Here is a 23,145-nt window from a genome sequence, read left to right on the forward strand (position 1 = left end):
GCCACAAGGACATCAGGGATGACGGAGGCCAGCAGGCTGTGCTTCTATTTGGCTAGTGTGCATAGGCCAATGGATCCCGGGAATAAGTGGCTATTGAGTGAATATATCTCAGGACTCACAGAAAGACCCTAAATGCTCCTTTTCACATTACTGTGGGCTATGGTTCCACTATCTTATCCCCAGGTTGTTGAATGCCGTCCTTGAGCTATAGAGAAGGTATTGCAAAGAGGGGCATGAGTCCCAGGAACTCAACAGATCACACAACTCCTGGTGGCTGGCCTAAAGCTGAGCATGGTTGAAAGGCCTAGTTGCAAATGCCTTTCCTGAACTTTCGAAACCATTTGCAAATGACCCTTCCCGTCTTACCCCTCTAGTTCTAACTTTGTAGAATATGACCATAAACCTGGCAAGGAGTCTTTATGACAGAATGTGTTAAATCCAAGGCTTAAATTAACAATAGCTACCATTGGCCATGCATCTACTGTGTGCCAGATGCTACATGGTGGACTTTCTTGTGTGTTGTTTTGTTTCATTTGATCCTCACAAGAAGGTGATGTCGGGCTAGAAATATCAGACGTAAGATACATACCTCTGATTTGTGCATAAGGCCCAAATCCTAAATGATCTGATTCCGACATACTGACCTTATTTCTGCCCTGATGGAGAGAAAGAGAAAACTGAGGAGGATATAGAGATAACCAGATCTGAGTGAGAACACAGTAGGGATAATTCTCGGAGGACAGAGTGACGGGGGTGTCGGCACCATGAGCCTTTGGAATTGCTGCTGCAGAGGCGCAGAATCTTGGCCCCAGTGTAAGGAGTCCCCTTCTATTGGAATCAACTGGGGAGTCCCATACATGCAGAAGGCAGCTGGCCTGACTCAATGAATGGCAATGTCCACCGGGATGGTGGCACCTGCAGAGGCAGCAGCAAGCTGAGGGAGCCTGCCAAGGAAGAGCCTTCTAACAAGAAAAAGCATGTCTCAGGTAGGGCAGAGGGCTCGGGGAGGTTACCTCCCTGCCCTCTCAGTGATCCGAACGTAGCTCTGACTCTCAAGGCCAGATGATGTGTCTCATTCCTGATATTGCTTAAAACTTCAAGTCTATGTGTTCTCATTGTTCAACACCGGCCTGTGAGTGAGAACATGTGGTGTTTGATTTTCTGTTCTTGTGTCAGTTTGCTGAGAATGATGGTTTCCAGGTTCATCCATGTCCCTACAAAGGACATGAACTCATCGTTTTTTATGGCTGCTGGGTCTGTGGGGGAGAAACTAGGGGAGGAACAGTGGGGGGTGGGGAGTTGAGGAGGGATAACATGGGGAGAAATGCCAGATATAGGTGATGGGGAGGAAGGCAGCAAACCACATTGCCATGTATGTACCTATGCAACAATCTTGCATCTTCTTCACATGTACCCCAAAACCTAAAATGCAATAAAATATATATTTTTAAAAAAACTGCAAATATATTCAACCAATGACAATTTAGGACCTCAACATTTCATTCACTTTGTCCTTTTTACATGGAAAAACAAACATAAGGCCACCCTGACTTTCAATCGATAGGACACACATCTGAGATTTGCTTTTTCCTTATAGGCGGGCTCTTGCTCTGTTGCCCAGGCTGGAGCGCAAAAATGCAATCATAGCTCACTGCAGCCTCCAACCCCTGGGCTCACACAATTGTCCCACCTCAGCCTTCCAAGTAGCTGAGATTACAGGCATGAACCACCACACCAGGCTCCATATTGGAGATTTATTTTTTCCCCCAGAAGCCATATGATGGAAAGCTGACAAAGACAGTTGTACAACGTGAGGAATGACCCTTCCACTTCTGTCCTTTTCACAAAAGTCGTCGAGGCAACAGGTGGGAATGAGGAAGTAAATGTAACCCCAGGAACAGGAAGAGAATGGATCCCTGTTGCTTATAATTGACTGACGGGCCTGCTGGCTACGTGCAAAAAGAGGCTCATCAGCAGGGAAAGTTGATGGGAACTGACGTAGCAGCGAGAGATACAGAGCGTAGGAACACTGCGTGACGTAGGAATAGGGCAATGTGGCCCTTGCATCCGCAGCACTGTATCCTAAGTGCATTAGCCAGCCCTGTCTCCTTCCCCTGCCATCTAGCTGTATGCTATAGATGCATTCCAGACACTGCATGGTTTGAGTATCTTCATTTGGTCCATCAGCTTTTCTATTTGGTAGCCTCTCAGAGAGCCCGTCAGGCATCATACTTGAAGGCTACCATTGCATCCATGGAATGGAATTTTAAAAACAGGAACTGGATGAAGTGGCTCCCCTGTTTAGACGCTTCTGGTGGTGTCCATTGTATTAATTGCAAAAGGTAACCTTCTTAATGTGGTGGTGCAGTCACAAACAAGCATCCTGCCCGCCTCTCAGCCTCGCCTCCTGCTGTGCCCCCGTCTTGCTCAATGCCTGTAAACACATGGGCTCTTTTGGAGCTCACCCCTTCCTGCCTTTTCCAGCTCCAGACATTTGCAGTCGCCATCCTCCCTTGCAGAAAGCACCCCTCCCACTTTCACCTGGCTTCTTCCTGCTCCTCTCTGGTCAGGGAGTTCTGACCCATCTGGGTCAGAAGGTTGTGTTCTTATTGCAGCATTACCACAATTTATAATTTCTACAGCTGACTGTTTAATGTCTCCCTCCCCTACTAGATTTAAGCTCAAGTAAAACCAGAGACCATGCTTAGCTTTTTCTGGCCTGGTCCCCAGCATGGAGCACAGCACGTGCTGTGATAAGCACTCAATAAGTATCTATTGCATTAACAAATACATAAGTGAGTCTCTGCCATTCTACTATCTGCAAAGCACTTTGCATGCATATTTCCAAATCTCAAAGTTGGAAGCTCAGAGAGGGAAGTCACTTGCTGCACGTCTCCCAGCTGGTAAACAATAGAACCAGGATTCTAACCTAGGTATATCGGACCCCAAGGCCTTGTTCTTAACGAAGGCCATACCATTCAGAAGGGGTCAGAGTTGCTGGGAGTCTGAAACTTGATCAGCTTGTGGAACAGGAAGCAGTGAGACTGAGTCAACAGAGAATGCCTCTCTGTCCTCTGGAACACTCTCTCCAGATCTTCCCATGGCTGGCTGCAGCTCAACGTTCAGGTCTGTTATGTGTATTTCTTGCACTAATAAGAACATTCAGTTTTGATTTACTGAGAATAAGAGGGAAAAAAGAAATAATGTGGTGGGGTGAAACTAAATAAGAGTAACAAGTAAGCAAGAAGCTCGTGACCTGCGTTAGACACAGCTGAAGTGAGTGGAGCATCTGTGTGTGACCAGGGGAAGAAAAGGTTAAAGGGACCCAAGAGCACCCAATCGTAAATATCCACGGGACTCCATGTCCACACGGTCTTAAATTGCCCGCCATTAGGGACACCCTTTCTGGCCAAGTGTATCCCGTGTCCAAAACCCTGAGATAAAAGATCATAACTTCCACCGGCAAGCCACAGCTCAGGCCAGGTGGCCTGGCCTGCCACCTCTCAGAAAGAACAAGGGTGCTGGCTCCAGGCACCTCCCACCTGCTGAGTCCCCTAGCTCACCCTCAGTTCTGGTCTTTAGAACCTCACCATCAGCAGAGTAGGCTGACAAGACAGAAAGAAGGAGAGAGAGAGAGACAGGACGTAGAAGCGTTGCATAGCCCAGGACACAGACCCTGTGGGCTTCTGCCCTGTGGCATCCTGTCCTGAGTGTATTCATCAACCTCCTTTCTGCCCCTTGTTTCTCACCGTATATTTTAGAAGAATTTAATAAACGGTGTGGCTGAGCATCGTTGTTTGGTCCATGAGTCTTTCTGTTTGGTGGCCTCTGGGAGAGCCTGCCTGGCAGTGTACCTGAGGACTGCCATTGCACCAAGGAGGCTCCCCCATGACAAGATCTCAGCTCAAACGTCACCATCTCGGTGAGGCTTCCCCAGCCTCTCTAGCTCTCTCCCTCTACCTCATTCACTACTCCATCGCCTGCTTTATTTTCTTGGGGCCACTCACCACTCTCTAACATCTTACCCATGCGGTGGATGTATGCATTTGCTTGCTAGTTTGCTGCACAACCACCCTATAAAGTACGCTGCAGGAGAGCAAGAGGTTTGCCTTCTGACTACTGGGTCCACAGAGCCCGGAACTCAACCTGGCACACAGGAGATGCTCCATGTAGAAGTGAACACTCAATGCATTCAGCAAGGAGGCCCTACTACTTCCATGCACCATGACTGTGCCAAGTTAGGGCACTATCATCCATAAGCGGTTCTCGGTTGAGAGGTGGTGAGAAGAGACCCATAGGCTATAAGCAGATGATGATTCTGTCACAGAAGGAGAGGAGGGGGCCTTGGAGGAAGGCTTGTCTCATCCTGGCAACCAATGATTTTCTTTCCCGGTGTGGCCCAGGAGAGTGAGAAGACGTTTCCTCCCAGCTATAGTCATGGAGCCACAGAGTCGGGATTCAAGGCAAATTAGGCTGCTGATTTGTACGTTAAACAAGGTTAATTCCATCCATTAGCCAAAGATGTTTTCAAAGCGCCTGGCACAAGAGCTCGTAGCAATTAGTGTCTTTGTATTAGTGGATTTGGGCATGGGGCCAGGACTTTAAGGGGAGGGGGATGCAATTTATGCACTCTTTATGATATCATCAAAAGTAAATGAATTATGAAAACAAAAGAGGCAATAGGAGGCTGCCAGTACTAATTACTGGGTAGGACAGAAAGTTCACAGCGAAGGAGGAAAGAATGATCTGAGAAGGACAAGGATCCGGATCATCTGGCCTGCAGGTGTCTTTAGACAAGGTGGGGCTTCCGCGACTCCACCTTCCAACTCCAGGGAAATAGCTCTGCTTTTGCTCCACATAAAGAAACTGGATCATGAGGAGGTGATTTCAGCTGCTGTTTGTTCTGGTTGTTTTTTGGTTTTGGTTTTGGTTTTTAATTTTCTTTCTGGTCTTAGCCTTAACAATGCTGGACAAATTAGTCAACCTGATTCAGAGGCAACTTTAGGCCTTTAGAGAAATCAACTAATAACAGCCCTAGAGTTAGTTGCTTTGGGAAATGACTGCAGAGCTGGTTGCTTTTGTAACCATAATATGTCCCCTCAACAAAGGGCTGACCACTCTGTCATGCACTACAGGGTAGAGCCTGATGCTGTCCACAGGGCTGGTCTCAGGGGTAGATGGAAGCAGTGGGCTCACACTGATGTGGAAAAGATGGTTTTACGGGCACTGTGGTGCATTCATGTGACTTTAAAGAACGTCAAACTTACCCAACAGAAAATGATTTCTCTTTCATTTTCCTTCCGATTCTTCTGATTAGATCAAGGAAAATGATTCAGTTAGGTGCTAGCCTGTCTTAACACCTTCCTCAGCAACGGATAGACATATTTTTAAAGAGAAGTCTGGCAGACAACGGTATCAAGCTAAAATTTAATATCCTTCTGTTTTTAATGTATTAATTTGTACAATTGCCTTCCGTTCACATAAGATGATTATGTTTTTCCATTTACGGTAATGATATAAAGTTTTATGGAAAAGTAGTAAATTGATTTTAAAAAATTTTTAAGTACATAATTTTATGAATGATACAATAATACAGGAGAAGTTATGAAAATGGTGCTTGAATAACTGATGCCTGAAAAACACCTGTGTAAGGGAAGGAGTGCTGGCCAGAGGGACAAAGAGAAAAACTTCTCAGTTCCTATTCCACTGCTGTGTAATATTGGGCAAGTCCCACAACCTCTCTGAGCCTCATTTTTCCCAAACACACAATGCCAGTTGAACAAGATGCTGTCTCAGAGATGAAGGAGCCATGATAGAATTCCTTCTTTCTATCCCCGGGGTTTAGTCGAGAAAAATTGAGGCTCAGAAAAGGCCAGAATGGGCCCGGGACATAGTAGGTGACCAACAAGCTGGTCACTTCCTCCCTTTTCTGCTCTCCCTCCCTCCCCTTCTGATCTTGCCAGTCACTAGAAAGATAACTCTGTGTTATCCACAGATAGAAGTTCTACAAACACTGGAGAGAAAACTAAGGGGCAATTTCACTGAAGCAACAAGTTATTTTGAAAACTATTGGTCCCTGTTAAAGCTGATTGTTTGGAAAGCAAGAGATGTGTGTCCCACACAGTAAACTTCTGGGAAATGTTACCAGTCTTTAAAAAAATTGGTAACAGTAACTGATTTCAAAATAATTGGCTGTACTCCAGGCAGAGGGGAAAAAGAAATCAGCAGAAATGCTCTGTATGCAGAAAATTTGTAACAAGGGGCATGAAGTCTCAGCAGTGGGGATTGGAGTGACATTTTATATTCTCATATATTACTTTCTGTAATTGAAGGAAAAGATCCAACAACATAGACATACAAATTTTTATATACTTCTAATGTTTGGGAAACAGTTTGGGTGGTACAATATCTTCAATAGGGATAAAAACAAATATTTACAAGGTTCACACAGAAACTGTGATGAATAAGCCTAAATAAATAAGCACGCAGATAGAAATGGCAGAATTGAGGGGGACCAGCAAGCTTCAAATGATTGCAACATTTGAAATGTGGGCCCAGAGATGTCAGCTCATTCCATTGTTCCCCCTCTCAAAAAGAAAAGATGGAAACCCAGATTTTAATTGGAAACTTTCCATTGTTTTACTGGTAGCTTATATCTTAAAGATTGAATGTAAATTAAACAAACTGACCTGAAGATCACCAGTTGCAAGTGTCTCCAAATCCCTTTAAATCTATTCAGAGACTTAGCTTTGGGTACCTGGGGAGACAAAGCATGGCTCAATCTCTCCATGCACTTTCTTGCTTCTTCAAATTATGGTGGGGTAGAGGAATCTCTGGTGATTATTCAGATGTGCCCTCCTCTGTGCCCCCCCATTTCTAGTGCCCCAGCTTCCAACCTAGTCCCTGGGGCGCAATTGCTGTCCTGTTCTCTAAGTTCCCTCTTGGGCTGTGAGTGCCCAAGGGCTGATACTTGGGGACTCATCTCTGTCTCCTGACATCTGCACACAGTAGGTGCATAGCAAAGCTCTGCTGAATGCATGAGCAAATAAATAAAGAGAATAAATGAGTTGCTTATAAGGGAAACTTAGTCGAACTTAGGTTAACGTAGTGAATGAAGGACAAAAAAAGAAAAAGAAAATCATGGAATTGTGGGTGTGTCTGTCTTCATGTCTGGGCCATGTTTCTTTACTAATAGGCCTACGTAGTGTTTCACCTTTGAATGCCCCTAGACAAGAATTTCCCTAAACATAGGCTGTAGATGTTACATGGAAAAAGACCCATCCTCAAAGCAGTTTTGAAAATCTTGGGTTTAACTACATTAGACATGCTTTTTAAATTGCAGGGTTTCTCTGAGTCCTAAATGCTAATAATTTCCCAGCTGTATTTCATCTTTTGATTGAAGAGTAAGTACTGGGACAAGTGTTTCAGGGTAAACAATTTCTAAAATGTTGTTCTAGGAAATAGTAAGTCTAAGCTCAAAAAATATATGCTTGTGTGATTCTCAGCGCTTAATCAAACCGCCCGCTCTCACTTGTCGAAGACAAGGCCTCAAGTTTGGCTGCAATGGCATAGCAGGACCAGGAACAGGACACCAGTCCCCAACTTGTTTTGCTTTGTTTTGTTTTTAATTGATTTTTGATTCAGGCGTTACTTGTGCAGGTCTGTTACTGGGTATATTGTGCCTTGCTGAGGTTTGGGCTTCTAATGATCCCATCCCCCAAGTAGTGAGCATAGCATCTGATAGGTAGCTTTTCAACATGTACCCCCACTTTCTAATGTCCAGGGATGTTCCTCCTACATTATCTCATTGAGCCCCATAATAGGCCAGGCATATGTCCTTACTATTATTTTATGGGTGAGACATCTAAGCCTCAGGGAAATAAAAAAGCAATGATTTTTTTTAATTGTGGTAAAATAAATATAACATGAAATTTACCATTTTACCCATTTGTAAGTATACAATTTAGTGGCATTGAATACATTCACGATGTTGTGCCACCATCTCCACTATCCATTTACAGAAATTTACAGAACTTTTCATCATCCCAAAGAGAATCCCAAATTCTGCATCCATTAAATAATAACTCCCTATTCACACGTCCCCCAGCTCCTGAAAATCACTAATTTACTTTCTTCTTTATAAATTGGCTGTTCTAGGCACTTCATATACAGTTCGTCCCTTTGTGCCCGGCTTATTGCACTTAGCAAATTGTTTCGAAGGTACATCCATGTTATAGTGTATATTTGAATTTCATTCCTTTTTACAGCTGTATAACATTCCATTGTATGGATATAGCACAGTTTGTTTATCCATTTATCCCTTAATGAACATTTGAGTTGTTGTCACCTCTTAGTTATTGTGAATACTACTGCTATGAACATTGGTGTACAACTATATGTTCAAGTCCCTGCTAGTAATTCTTTTGAATATATATCTAGGAGTGAAATTACTGGTCATGTGTTTAATTTTTTGAGAAATTGTCACACTGTTTTCCACAGTGGCTACACTGTTTTACATGCCCACCAGCAATGCATAAGGGTCGCAATTTTTTCACATCTTCATCAACACTTGGTGTTTTCCATTTGGGTTTTCTGTTTTGTAATTTATTATAGTCATAGGTATGAAGTGGTATCTCGTAGTTTTGATTTGCAGTTTCCTAATGAGTGACGCTAAGCATCTTTTCATGTGTGATATGGTTTGGCTCTGTGCCACACCCAAATCTCATCTTGAATTCTACTCCCATAATTTCCACATGTTGTAGGAGGGACCCAGTGGGAAGACAGTTGACTCATGGGAGCAGTTTCCCTCATACCGTTCTCATGGTAGCAAATAAGTCTCATGAAATCTGTGGTTTTGTAAGGGGATTCCACTTTAACTTCTCTCTCATTCTCTTTTTCCACCACCATGTAAGAGTTGCCTTTCACCTTCTGTCATGATTGTGAGACCTCCACAGTCATGTAGAACTGTGAGTCCATTAAACCTATTTTTCTTCACAGTCTCAGGTGTGTCTTTATCAGCAGCATGAAAACTGGCTAATATAGTAAATTGGTATCAGAAGTGGGGTGTTGATGAAAAGATACCTGAAAATGTGGAAGTGACTTTGAAACTGGGTAACAGGCAGGGGTTAGAAGAGTTTGGAGGGCTCAGAAGAAGACAAGAGAAGGTGGGAAAGTTTGGAACTTCCTAGAGACTTGTTGAATGGCTTTGCCCAAAATTCTGGTAGTGATATGGACAATAAAGTCCAGACTGAGGTCATCTCAGATGGAAATGAGGAATTTGTTGGGAACTGGAGCAAAGGTGACTCTTGTTATGTTTTAGCAAAGAGACTGGTGGCATTTTGCCTCTGCCCTAGAGATTTGTTTTACTTTGATCTTGAGAGAGATGATTTAGGGTATCTGGCAAAAGAAATTTCTAAGCAGCAAAGTATTCAAGAGGTGACTTGAGTTCTTAAAGGCATTCAGTTTCATAAAGGAAGCAAAGCACAAAGATCAGAAAAATTTGCAGCCTGACAATGTAGTAGAAAAGAAAATCCTATTTTCGGAGGAGAAATTCAAGCTGGCTGCAGAAATTTGCATAAGTAACAAGGAGCCAAATGTTAATCCTTAAGATGATGGGGAAAATGTCTCCAGGGCACGTCAGAGAGCTTCCATCACAGGCCCTGAGGCCAAAAAGGAAAACAATGACTTTGTGGGCCAGGTCCAGGGTCCCATGCTGCATGCAACCTAGGGACTTACCACTCCAGTTGTGGCTGAAAGGGGTCAACTGTATCCCAGCCACTCCACTTTCGTGTCTCTCTCATTCTCTCTTGCCACTGCCAGGTAACTAAAATTAACTCCAGATGGATTAAAGACTTAAACATAAGATCTAACACCATAAAATCCCTAGAAGAAAACCTAGGCAAAACCATTTAGGACATAAGCATAGGCAAGGACTTCATGACTAAAACACCAAAAGCTTTGGCAACAAAAGCCAAAATAGACAAATGGGACCTAATCAAACTCCAGAGCTTCTGTACAGCAAAAGAAACAGTCATTAGAGTGAATCGGCAACCAACAGAATGATAAAAAAATCTTGCAATCTACCCATCTGACAAAGGGCTAATATCCAGAATCTACAAAGAACTAAAACAGATTTACAAGAAAAAAAACAAACAAGCCCATTCAAAAGTAGGCAAAGGATATGAACAGACACTTTACAAAAGAAGACATACATGAGGCCAACAAACATGAAAAAATGCTCATCATTGCTGGTCATTAGAGAAATGCAAATCAAAACCACATTGACATACCATATCACGCCACTTAGAATGGCGATCATTAAAAAATCTGGAGACAACAGATGCTGGAGAGGATGTGGAGAAAAAGGAACACTTTTACACTGTTGATGGGAGTGTAAATTAGTTCAACCATTGTGGAAGACAGTGTGGCGATTCCTCAAGGACCTAGAAAGAGGAATTCCATTTGACCCAGCAATCCCATTACTGGGTATATACCCAAAGGACTATAAATCATTCTGTTATAAGGACACGTGCACACGAATGTTCATTGCAGCATAGTTTACAACAGCAAAGACCTGGAACCAACACAAATGCCCATCAATGATAGACTGGACAGGGAAAATGTGGCACATATACACCATGGAATACTATGCAGCCGTCAAAAACGATGAGTTCATGTCCTTTGTAGGGACATGATTGAACCTGGAAACCATCATTCTCAGCAAACTGACACAAGAACAGAAAATCAAACACCATATGTTCTCACGCATAGGCAGGTGTTGAACAATGAGAACACATGGGCATAAGGAGGAGAGCATCACACACTCAGGTCTGTTGGGGGGAACTAGGGAGGGACAGCAGGGAGGCGGGGAGTTGGGGAGGGATAAGATGGGGAGAAATGACAGATATAGGTGATGGGGAGGAAGGCAGCAAACCACATTGCCATGTATGTACCTATGCAACAACCTTGCATGTTCTTCATATGTACCCCCAAACCTAAAATGCAATAAAATATATATTAAAAAAAAAAAGAAGTAGTATCTTTCACCTTCTGCCATGATTGTGAGACCTCCCAAGCCACTTGGAACTGTGAGTTTATTAAACCTATTTTTTCTTCCTAGTCTTGGGTATGCCTTTATCAGCAGCTTGAAAATGGACTAATACAATATGCTTATTGCTCATCTGAATATCTTCTTTTGAGAAATGTCTATTTGAGTCCTTTGCACGCTTTTGAATTGGATTGTTTGTTTTTATGCTGTGGAGTTATAGGAGTTCTCTACTTATTTTTGATATTATTAGATTATTTGTTACTCTGATATTACTTAATAATTTGATAATATCCAAAATATGTAGAGAATTCCTATAACTCCTATATCAATTATCAATTACAAATATAATTTGTAAGTATTTTCTCCCTTTCTGTGAATTGTCTTTTCCCTCTCTTGCTAGTGTCTTCTGATGCACACAGGGCTTTAATTCTGATGAAGTTCAGTTTATGTATTTTTTTTCTTTTGTTGCCTGTGATTTTCGTCATATCTAAGAAATCATTGCCAAATCCAATATCATGAAGGTATTCTCCTAACTTCTTTCTTAAGAGCTTTAGCTCTTATGTTGGGGCCTTTGATCCATTTTGAAGTAAATGTTGTATATGGTATGAGGTACACAACTTTATTCTTTTGCATGTGGATATCCAATTTTTAAAGCATCATTTTTTGAAGAGACTGTCTTTTCCCCCATTGTGTGGTCTTGGTACTCTTGTTGAACACCAATTGACCAAATTTGTGAGGATACTGTTACTTTTAGAGACTCTGGAGCATAATATGTGTGATGTCATGTGTTTGCAAGTGGTGATAATGTATCTGAGGTCACACAGCTGGCAGAAGCAGAACTCATGACAATAACATCCATGACAATGACAATGATGAAACAATGACAATTAGCACCTATTTAGCACTGGCTCTGTGTAAGGCACATTGCCAAGAGCTCTTACTTGCATACTCTCATTATGTCCTCCTGACAACCCCATTATTACTTTACAGATAAGAAAACAGGACAGACACAGTGGCTCATGCTTGTAATCCCAGCACTTTGGGAAGTTGAGAGGGGTGGATCACCTAAAGTCTGGAGCCTGAGACCAGCCTGGCCAACCCGGTGAAACCCCGTCTCTACTAAAAAAAAAAAAATACAAAAATTATCTGGACATAGTGGCATGCACCTGTAATCCCAGCTCCTTGGGACGCTAACGCAGGAGAATCACTTGAACCTGGGAGGCAGAGGTTGCAATGAAGCAAGATGGCGCCATTGCACTCCAGCCTGGGAGACGGAGTGAGATTCTGTCTCAGAAAAGAAAAAGAAAACAAATTATCAGAGAGGCAAAACAACTTGTCTAAGGTCACACAGCAGGTAGAGGCAGAGGCTGATTCCATAGTCTGTGCTGGCAGCCACTGGGCTATGCTATCTTAGACCTAGATGTCCCTCCAGCAGACGTTCTTGGGCTATATAATGATGCTGATTTAGAACAACCACAGTCTCCGTTTGTGTCCAGTCTTGCTGTTGTCTTACCACAGCTAGTTCCATAATTTGCAGGACCAAGTTGAAAATAAAAATGCAGGGCCCTTATTCAAATATCAGGGAAAAAGCTTATTTTCTTTCTTCCACCATCTCTCTCTTGACTTGTCACGGTGTTTTTAGTTTGTTATTTAATGCCACATTCCCTTGGGCATGGGGATACTCATGATGTGAGTAAAGACCCTACAGATGCCGGGACCATGTCTCCACAACCCCAACCCTCCCTGCTTCTGTATCCAGGCTCCTGCCAGAGTCAGAGGATGGCAGTGGTCACTCGGTAGAGACAGAGAAGTGGACGCTGAGGACTCATCCCAGGTAGGCAAGGAGGAAAAAGGAGGTGGAATCAGGTGGGAGCTGAGGCTGCAAGTCTCCAAGTCTTCCTTGTCCCATCAGACTTCACTTACAAAACACAAAATCAAAGACAAAGCTACTAAAAGTTGTGGCACAATGACCATGAGCATTCAACTCCAAGTGTGGGGCCCATTTGAATACCAACTACACCGATTACACACCCATGTATTTCTTCAGTAGAAAAATAGAAAATGAGGCTTCTCCACTTCTCTTTCCATGGTGCACAAAGGGCTTTAATTCTGATGAAGTCCAGTTTATCTATTTTTGAAAGTGTGATTCTCCCACAGTCTGATTCCATCACCTTCAGAAGCCCTTTGTCATGGGAATGTTTCCAACCTGGGATTCAGAGAGATTACCTACTCCCATGGCTCGGAGCCACACAATGCCAGAATGTGAAAGGGAAGTCAAAGCCCTTTGCCTCCATTTAACTAATAACTAAGACTGATTCATCTGCCTATGAGGATAGGAGTCCCACAAAACTCAGCTGGGGAGCATTCACCTTCCTAAAAAAGCCAGGGACTGGGGATCCAGCACATGTCTGGAGTCGTCCCCTAAGCAGGAGGTAGAGGGCTGGCTTCCCTCTTTATTTCAGAAGGCCTGGTGTGGTGGGAAAGACTAGCTCTAGTGAGTGGCCCTGAGTAGTTATGTGAAAACCGTCTCTTCACTTCCCCTCACAGAGCCTCAGTTTTTCCTTTAAAAGTGAGATGGTCATATAACAACCCCCACAGCAGACGCTTCCTGTGACCCTGTGAAAGGGAGATTATTTGAAAGCTGTTACTCACGGTATAAAAATGTTATTACCACTACTCTTCTTCATTTAGCAAAGACTGATTGGGCACTCGTTGCTGGACCCAGGGCAGTGCCAAGCATGGGACTGAACCCTAAAGAGGCTCCTGGGGAGACACAGAAAGAGCATGAGCTTTGGGGGCTGGAGGCTGTCTATTCCCACCCCACTCCACCCTCCCCTGCCACATGCACCCCTGACCAGCCCACCTCCCACCACCCATGACTTGACTGGAAGAGCACAACTGGGCTTGAGATGCCACTTCATTTCTCCACTCAAGGAGAAAGCAAGGACGTTCTCACAAAGGGCACGTTTGATTCTTCCAACTTGACTCTCCAAGACAGAGCAGGGAGGTGGACAGAGGTGGTGTTCACCATTACAACATGGCGTGTCGTTTCCTCACATTCTGTGACAGTTAACTTGACATATGTCTGTCTCCTCATTAAACTGTCAGCTCTGGGGTCCAAGACTCTGATGTGAATATCTTTTATCACCTCCACATTGCCAAGCCTGTTCTCCTTCCTTCTTCCCTCTCATTCACTCATTCATAAAATCAATTAACAATGTGTAAGTGAGCCCTGCACTGAGTACTAGGGAAACTCACTGAGCGATGATGATGATAATAAGGTGAAGAAGAAAGAGGAGAAGAGGTTGGGTAAGGAAAAAGAGGAGGATGAGACGGAAGAGGAAGAGGAGGACAAGGAGAATCACTAACATTTATTGACTACTTTGTGCCAACCATTTGGCACATATTTTCTCAGTTCTCCTGGGGCTCTGTGACATGCATATTATTATTTTCATTTTACAGATGAGAAAACTGAGACTCAGAGAGGCCAAGCTTCCCTAGGTGTGTCTGTTTCTAAAGCTATACCCTCTTTACCATCAGACTCTAGAGATGGCAATAAATAAATGATGGTGGCAGTTTGTGAAAAACACAATGCCTGGTATCCAGTACGTGCTCAATAAATGCTTCTTTAAATTGGGTTGTGTTGGTTGAAACACCAGCATCCAAGATTGCTAGGCTTGTGGGGACCAAGCTAGATCCTTTCCGACTTCCTTCCGGGAGCCTAGGGCTTGAGGGGACAGGGAAAGATGGGCTTTGCAGCCCCCAGAACCGGCTAGGAGGCAGCTCTCACTCCTCCCGCCCGCACAGAGTACCCTTTGTTTATTGTGCCTCTGCATCCTACCCAGTAATTAGCATTGGCAGCTTCATATTGAGCTTTTGTTTTCATAATTCATTTGCCCGCGATGACATAATAAAGGGAATATTGATTCAATCCCAACTCCTCTTGGCCAGAAGCCTGCATCAACCAATAAAAAAGAATTGCTAATTGCAGAGTACGCTTGCCCAGCTGAGGCATTGGAGCAGGGCATTTCGATAGCAGCTGGAGGACAAGCAGCTGAACCTCTAAATGCCCCTGGTCTGGGCACCAAGTCCTGGGCGCGGGGCACCATCCTCCAGCGAGACCAAACGCAGCTTCTCTACAGCACCAGGAAGAAGGCAAGCAGGGCCACCAGGGCGGGGCCCCAGGAAGGAAAATCCTCCGCAGGCCTGTTGACAGATGTGGTATCAAATGAATTGTTCTCTGCTTAGACAGGACTTTGATATTTATTGGTTCAAATTGCTCGGCTGACTCAGTCTTGCGTAAGTCTCCCTGGTCCGTTTTAATCTTGACGTTTTGGGAAGCCACACTGATATGAGTAATGACTGGGTTTACCTGGGATCAAAATGAAAAGGGAGAAGTGGGGTCTGGAATAATTACAGTGGGGCAATGTATATTTTTGTGAAATCTGGAAAGGCGATTTATGAGGCCGATAAAAATGATGTGTTCTGTGTGGAGCCAGCATGGATTAGCTGCAACAGAGCTTTCTTTGCAGGAAACGAAGGGGGTGGTAGATGCTGTTTACTGGACAAATAGTTGTTCTGAATCTCTCTCTTTTTTTTTTTTAACTTCTCTTCTGAAATTACTGAGATAAGGCACATTGGAATATAGATTGTGGTCCTCCTTCAGTTACTGTGAATTAGAATTTCTGTTTCCGGAGTGGAGGGAGGTAGGGGTGGGGTTTGTGTAATTAAGACCAGAAAAGATGATGGGGAGGAAAGGGAATCCCCCAAGCCCCATTTCTGCTCTAGCTTTTTAGAATCAAAGCGCAGTCCCCTGCTGATTTTGTTAAGCTTGGCCGGAACAAGGATTCGTGGTTCTGTGAGGAAGCTTATATAACTTCCTGGGCGGCCTTCTCCCAGCCAATGCCCATTTTGCTGACCCAACTGTAAATGAATCAGAAACCTTTCACTTCCATCCCTCTGAATTTGTAGTTTCCAATCTCACAGGAAAATAGTAGCAGAAAAAGCTCCCAAGTATTTGCCCAGCTCAAGATGGGAAGAAAATTGTGATGGAGGTTTAGTTTTCCTCAATGTCTTCACCCTCCTTCAAAGTGTTCCTTATCTCCTCGTCTCCAGGAGGGCCCACCAAACAACAGGCCCTCCTGGGTCCACCTCTGCACCAGGTGGGACACAGTGACCATGGAGGCAGTGCCCGTGAGACTCATGCAGAGCCACCTCCACCAGGCACGTGCCTCCACCAGCAGATGCGTTCTTCTGGGTTCTCAGTCTGCATCCATGCTGGTCCCAATGGTGATGCCCTTGAGCTCTCCTGGTATCCAGTCTCTCTCACCCATAACTCTCCCTGCTTTACTTCTCCGATCTTGATTAAGGAACATTCTTTTTCCTAAGAGGTGGCTCTCTTTCCTCCCATACTCTGAAGGTAATTCAAATAGGGGGAGAAATGCTTTCTCTAAAGGTATTTAAAGGTCTCCAAAGGGTGACATTTGGGAAAGTCAGGGCTGGGATGGACTCAGCAAACACTCTCAAGAGAGCCAAGATGCTCATCCCCCCATCCACCTTGACATAGAGATCACAGCCCTTCTTCCTTGTGAGACCAAATGTGGTCCCAGAAAACTTGACAGAATGCTTCCAGTAGACTTGACACCCCATTGGAGTTGGCCCTTGGGCAAAATCTTCTCCCCATCCTTGCCAGAAGTCATAAGGTACCTGAAAGCACCTGAGCTCGTGTCCCTGCTGCTGGTACTTGGTGCCTGATACCTGATATCTGCCTCTGGCATGATGTTAGATACTTGGCACCTTTGATCCACCCAACTTTCACAGCACCCCCAAGGGTCAAAATTTATTCTGTTTTATAAGTGAGGGAAGTGAGGCACAGAGAGATAAAATCACTTCTCAAGTTCACACAGGCAGTAAATGGTGGTGCTGGGATTCATGTGCAAGTCTAACGTTGTTTTAAGTTCACAGATATCAACTTTTCCTCCCCCAAGGCATGTTAGATGGGCTTGTGTCTGCATGGGGTGCTTTGGGATGATCATGGAAAGAATAGAAAGAACCTTTTGAAAATGATCTCATTGTCCTACTAAAACACTTATATGATAGACCTGGAAGTCATCCAGGTACAACGAGTCTTGTAAGTCACCTGGCTGGGGAGAGAAGCAGTGAAATTCTCTCTGAATCAATCAACAGGGTTTTGAGGCTTTCCCTGATGTGAAGTTTTTATGGGTTCCTGGTAGATTGTTGGTAGGATTATGGTACTGGATGGACAGAGATACGTTAGATCTGATACGTTATATACATTAGCCCATCTCTTCTCCCCAAGGGGAAAATGAAGGACAGCGAGTGTATTCATGCTTATGGTCATAAAAAAATAACAAACCATTTTTAAAAATCATAAAATTTTCTTCAGCAACAAGGAAAGTATTATGGACATGTAGAATTCTATAAAATGAAATGCAAAAGGCCTTGTTCCCTTTAGGGCCAAAAAAGTATTTAATTATGTATTTACTTACTGTAAAGTTATGATAAAAATGGGTATAATAGTAGACGTATCTATACGTGAGACAATGCATCTGAATGCCCAGAGCCCTGGGCCTGCCATCGAGTGAATGCTCCTTAAGGATTAGGTTCATTCCCTGAATGAATGATTCTTTGTGTTTACCACCTGCCAGGCCCAGTGCTAGGCTGTGGAGGATACTGCAGTCACAGGACGCAGTCCTTGTCCGCAGGGAGGGAGGGGAAGTGTTGGAGGCAAACAGAAGCACGTGTACAAGGTTTAAAGCAACTGAGGACAGGCCTCCCACGCAGCAAGAGGGAAGCTGAGGGTCAGTAAAAGCCAGGCAGGCAAGGGAGGCAGGTCCAGATAGAACAGCCTTTCCAGAAGGCCACAGAGGCTTCTGAAGAAGGTGATGTGATTAGGCCCTTTTGGGTGAAATGGAGAAATTGAATTGGAAAGGGACAAAAGTGGAAGTAGGAAAAAAAAACAGGAAGAGGCTATTGCAAAAATCCAGATAGGAATAATGGTGTGGCTTGGCACGGTGGCTCAAGCCTATAATCACTGCATTTTGGGAGGGCAAGGCGGGCAGATCACCTGAGGTCGGGAGTTTGAGACCAGCCTGATCAGCATGGTAAAATCTCATCTCTACTAAAAGAACAAAAATTAGCTGGGCATGGTGGTGGGCACCTATAATTCCAGTTACTCAGGAGGCTGAGACAGGAGAATCTCTTGAAGCTGGGAGGCACAGGTTGCAGTGAGCCAAGATCACACCACCGCATTCCAGCCTGGGCGACAGAGCAAGACAGTCAAAAAAAAAAAAAAAAAAATAGTGGCTGGAACTAAGGCAGGGCAATGAAGTGGAGCACATCACTACTGTTATAAGCTCTTAGACATCCACACTGCTCTTCAGTTCACACTGTGCTTTCAGACACATTATCTTATCTAATTTCTGTGAGACCTCTACAAAGAAAGGACTGTTATGCCTCATTGCTAATAAGGAAGTTGAAGCTCATGAGAGTTAAGGGATAAGCCCAGGGTTCACAGCTGAGCCAGGCTTCTAATCCACATCATCCTATACCAGTTTTAGGTTTATGCAACTGAGACTAAAGTTGCCACTATGACAAAGTGATATCTCCTTGAATGTTATGTTTTCTGAAGGGAAAAGAGATCTTGGGCAAGTGACTGTATCAGCTTTTCAAATCCTCACCTGTGTTCTTTTGCTGGTTATGACAATTCCTTGTGGTCTTATTTTTTCCCCCTTTTTATTTTATTCTATTTTTTATTTCCAAGAGTTATCAGGGAACAGGTCGTATTGGTTACATGAGTAAGTTCTTTAGTGGTGAATTGTGACATTTTGGTATACCTGTCGCCCGGGAAGTATACACTGCACCCTTTTTGTGGTCTTTGTCCCTTGCCCCCTTTCTACCCTTTCCCCATTGGTCCCCAAAATCCACTGAGTTATTCTTATGCTTTTGCAGCCTCATAGCTTAGCTCCCACTTAGGAGTGAGAACATGGAACGTTTGGTTTTCCATTCTTGAGTTACTTCACTTAGAATTTGTCAATCATTGTTGACTCATTTACCTAGCACACCATTTAATTGTAAGGAGCCACAGTTCCCAGTTTTCATCCTTTCTCTGCCATCACTCACGGGAGAAGGAGGTCTTGGTTAACTCCTTACACATCTCAAGGCCTCAGGGTGTAAACCCTTGTAAGGGGTGAAAAAATAAGATTAGATTAGTCTGACGTTTCCAAACTTTCCTAATCAAAAGGATCACCGAGTCACACACAAAAGGAGTTACAAATTGCTCTTAGATATGTGAAATATTGCTCAGCCTCATTGTCATGAGGAAATGCACATTAGCTTGGTGGAGATAGCTGAAAGCTGATAACATGGAGGGTGTGAAGGCAGCGGTGCGTCTCATCTGCTGCTGGTGGAATGGGCACAGTTCCGGCCTCTCCGAGGCAATGTGGTAATATCACTCAAAACAACGAAGGCACAGACTTTTGACCCAGTCGGGCCACTTCTAGAGGTGTTTCTTAATCATGTACACATGTGAAGTGATGTAGGCACAAAATTGCTTCTTTGAATATTGTTTGCATTGGAAGAAGATCAGAAACAACCTGAATGTCTATCAACAGGGGATTGATTAAGTAAACTATCGTTCATCTATACAATAGGTTATTACACAGCCATTAAAACCTTGTAAAGAGGGCAAATCTCTTGTTAAGTATTCTTGCCACAACCATGAAATGAACTGAAATAGAAGACAATAAAATGTAAAATAAAAGAGAGCACTTTATCTAATGGTGTGCTGGTAAATGTTGAACATACAGCTCTCTAGCTGGGGAGGCCGGGGTGAGGTTCTCTCTGACTGCAGCATTTGCTTATGGTTTAAATACTTCCACCATGGTCAACTTAAAGCAACCAACATGAGGTCACTGAACTTGGACTTGAGAAGAGATACATCTCTTGACTCTAGCCCATCACTGTCTTTATTAACTGATATGAAAAGATCTCCAAGATGTATTGAACGGAAGAAAAGGCAAAACCCAGAACAGTATGCATAGTAAAAAAGAGGAGAGGGTTAAAAAATATATACATATATACATACTGGCCTGTAGATCACGGATTTCACTGGAAGAATACACACATGGAACCACTAATTTTGTGATTGGGGATGGAAACCAAGAGGCTGGGGGGCGGGCAAGGGGGATGGAAATGTATACTCTGTCAAAGATCTATGATATGAATGTCTCACATCTTAAAGACTGTTAAAGAGTGCCATGGATCACCCAGAAGATTTACTGAGTACTAATTCCATGGCCTCTCCTGGGAGATTTTAACCTGATATTCTCAGTATAATGCTGGAGAAATCAGTTTTTAACAAGTTTCTCAGATGAATTTTAAAATTAGGCAAATTTGGGTGGCACTGTCTAGCCCAACCTTTCCATTTGATGAGAAATGTAGTACTTGTGGGGATTTTACATGGCCCACCAAAGGGAAGGGCCTGACCTCCGGGTACTGGGGGAGTCAGGGCTGAGGCCAGAGCTGACGCGCTGCTTCAAGCCCTCGCCTGGGCCATGCCCCATGCTGCCCAGGGCTGGAGCCTGTGGATGGCCCTAGATGCAGAACTGAGACCCAGAGAGAGAGGTAGCCTGTCTGGACTCACACAGCCACAGCTCAGGAAAATTCTACCCAATATACACCCACAGGAATAATCCATAAGAACTCTCTGCTCCTACTGTTTGACAGACAGCCATAGCATCTCGTGCATTGCCAGCCACATCCCCGAGACACCATGGTGAAGGTGAAGGCTGGAGTCAATGAATTTGGTCGCACTGACGCCTGGTCACCAGGGCTGCTTTTAGCTCTGATAAAGTGGATATTGCCACCATCAGTGACCCCTTTATTGACCTCAGCCACGTGGTCTACATGTTCCAGTATGATTCCACCCATGGCAAATTCCATGGCACTGCCAAGGCTGAGAATGGGAAGCTTGCCATCAGCAGCTCATCATCACCATCTTCCAGGAGTGAGATCCCTCCAAAATTAAGTAGGGCGATGCTGGCACTGAGTACATGGTGGAGTCCACTGGCGTCTTCACCACCATGGAGAAGGTTGGGGCTCACTTGCAGGGAGGAGCCAAAAGGGTCATCATGTCTGCCCCTTCTGCTGATGCCCCCATATTCGTGATGGACGTGAACCATGAGAAGTGTGACAACAGCCTCAAGATCATCAGCAATGCCTCCTGCACCACCAACTGCTTCATGCCCCTGGCCAAAGTCATCCATGACAACTTTGGCATAGTGGAAGGACTCATGACCACAGTCCATGCCATCACTGCCACCTAGAAGACTGTGGATGGCCCCTCTGGGAAACAGGCATAATGGCCGCAGGGCTTTCCAGAACACCATCCCTGCCTCTACTGGTGCTGCCAACGTTGTGGGCAAGATCATCCCTGAGTTAAACAGGAAGCTCACTGGCATGGCATTCCGTGTCCCCACTGCCAATGTGTCAGCTGTGGACCTGACCTGCCACCTGAAAAAACCTCCCAAATGCAGTGACATCAAGAAGGTGGTGAAACAGGCATCGGAGGCCCCCTCAAGGGCATCCAGGGCCACACTGAGCACCAGGTTGTCGCCCCCAACTTCAACAGCGACATGACACCCACTCTCCCACCTTCAATGCTGGGGCTGGCATTGCCCTCAATGACCACTTTGTCAAGCTCATTTCCTGGTATGACAGTGAATTTGGCTACAGCAACAGGGTGGTGGACCTCATGGCCCACATGGCCTCCAAGGAGTAAGACCCCCGGACCACCAGCCCCAGCAAGAGCACAAGAGCTACAGAGAGGCTCTCGCTGCTGGGAAGTATCTGCCACACTCAGTCCCACCACACTAAGTATCTCCCCTCCTCACAGTTTTCATGCAGAGCCCCCTGAAGAGGGAGGGTCCTAGGGAGTCCCACCTTGTCATACACCACCAATGAAGTCCCCTGTGCTCAGCCAAAAAAAAAAAAAAATTACAATCCACAGGTCTCCAATCTACATACTGAGCAGTGGACTCAAACCCACTAGTCAGTGTCAATCAAGGCTTTATCCTCAGAGGATCAGAGGACAACACTGCCCTAGCACCCTGGCAATCCCTCCAGATGAATGACCTGGGACAGGGCAGAAGACTCTTTTGTATTAGCTTTGGCATGTAAAGTATCATCTCTTACCTTCCCAGCATTCATAGCCAGCTGCTGTTTTGCAAAGTTGAGAGGTGGGATGGGGAGGGGACAGAGAAAAGAAAGAAAGAGAAAAGCTATTTCTCCCCAAGTGCTCTGCCATTGATATCTGATAGGCTTGGCTGCGATTCAGTCGCTCCGTGTCTCCTGTGTCACTGTACCTGCTTTTATGCACATAATTAACTGTGTGTTTTCGAAAATGGCAAATCATGCCTCCATATAAAACAACAACCTCAGTCCAGAGACAAATTAAATCAAGTTCTTTGGGTGTTTTTTTTTTTTTTCCTCTTCAATTAACACGAAGACAGGCATATATCTATCAGAGGTGCAAATCTCCTAGCGTTATGTGACCACAAGCAGGGATGCAGCAGAATGTACACCCCGAATTATGTCTTTAAGTGCTCACTGGAGACACTTGTAATCATGTTTTATTACTGGTCTCCTCCCCAGCATAATGAACTTTGATGAAATAATGAAACAGACCTGGCGCCTGAGCAGTCAGGCTGGCGGCCTCGCCAGCTAAGACCTCCCATGAGTACAATAGCCTGAGCGGGGCGCCCGGCTCCAGTGGCAGCGGGGCGGAAAACCTGGCACCCCGCCCTCAGCTCCCCGCCTCCTGGCTGCTGGGCCTGCCCCACTGAGTCACAGAAATGCCACGGCCAATTGGAAATGGGGAGCAGGCCAGGAAAGCCAGGGCTCACAGAGTCTCAGAACAGAAATGCTGGACAGGAGATAGGTGGAGGACACCTCTTCTACCCCACCTTGTCAAGATGGGGAAACTGAGGCCCAGATGGGGAAAATAATCTCATCCTGAGGCCACACAGTAGCAGAAAAGGGACTCAAGGAGGCGCTTGAAAGACCTCTATAAATCCAAG

General features: G+C 44.6%; 1 pseudogene; it reads left to right on the top strand.

The window, feature by feature from the left end:
• The first annotated feature begins 883 nt into the window (after positions 1–883).
• On the top strand, positions 884–21,885 carry LOC116538145 (annotated as a pseudogene).
• Positions 21,886–23,145: the final 1,260 nt, after the last annotated feature.

This window comes from Sapajus apella, unplaced genomic scaffold (assembly GCF_009761245.1).
Source record: "Sapajus apella isolate SASKATOON/1434 unplaced genomic scaffold, GSC_monkey_1.0 scaffold117, whole genome shotgun sequence".
Lineage (NCBI taxonomy): Eukaryota > Metazoa > Chordata > Mammalia > Primates > Cebidae > Sapajus > Sapajus apella.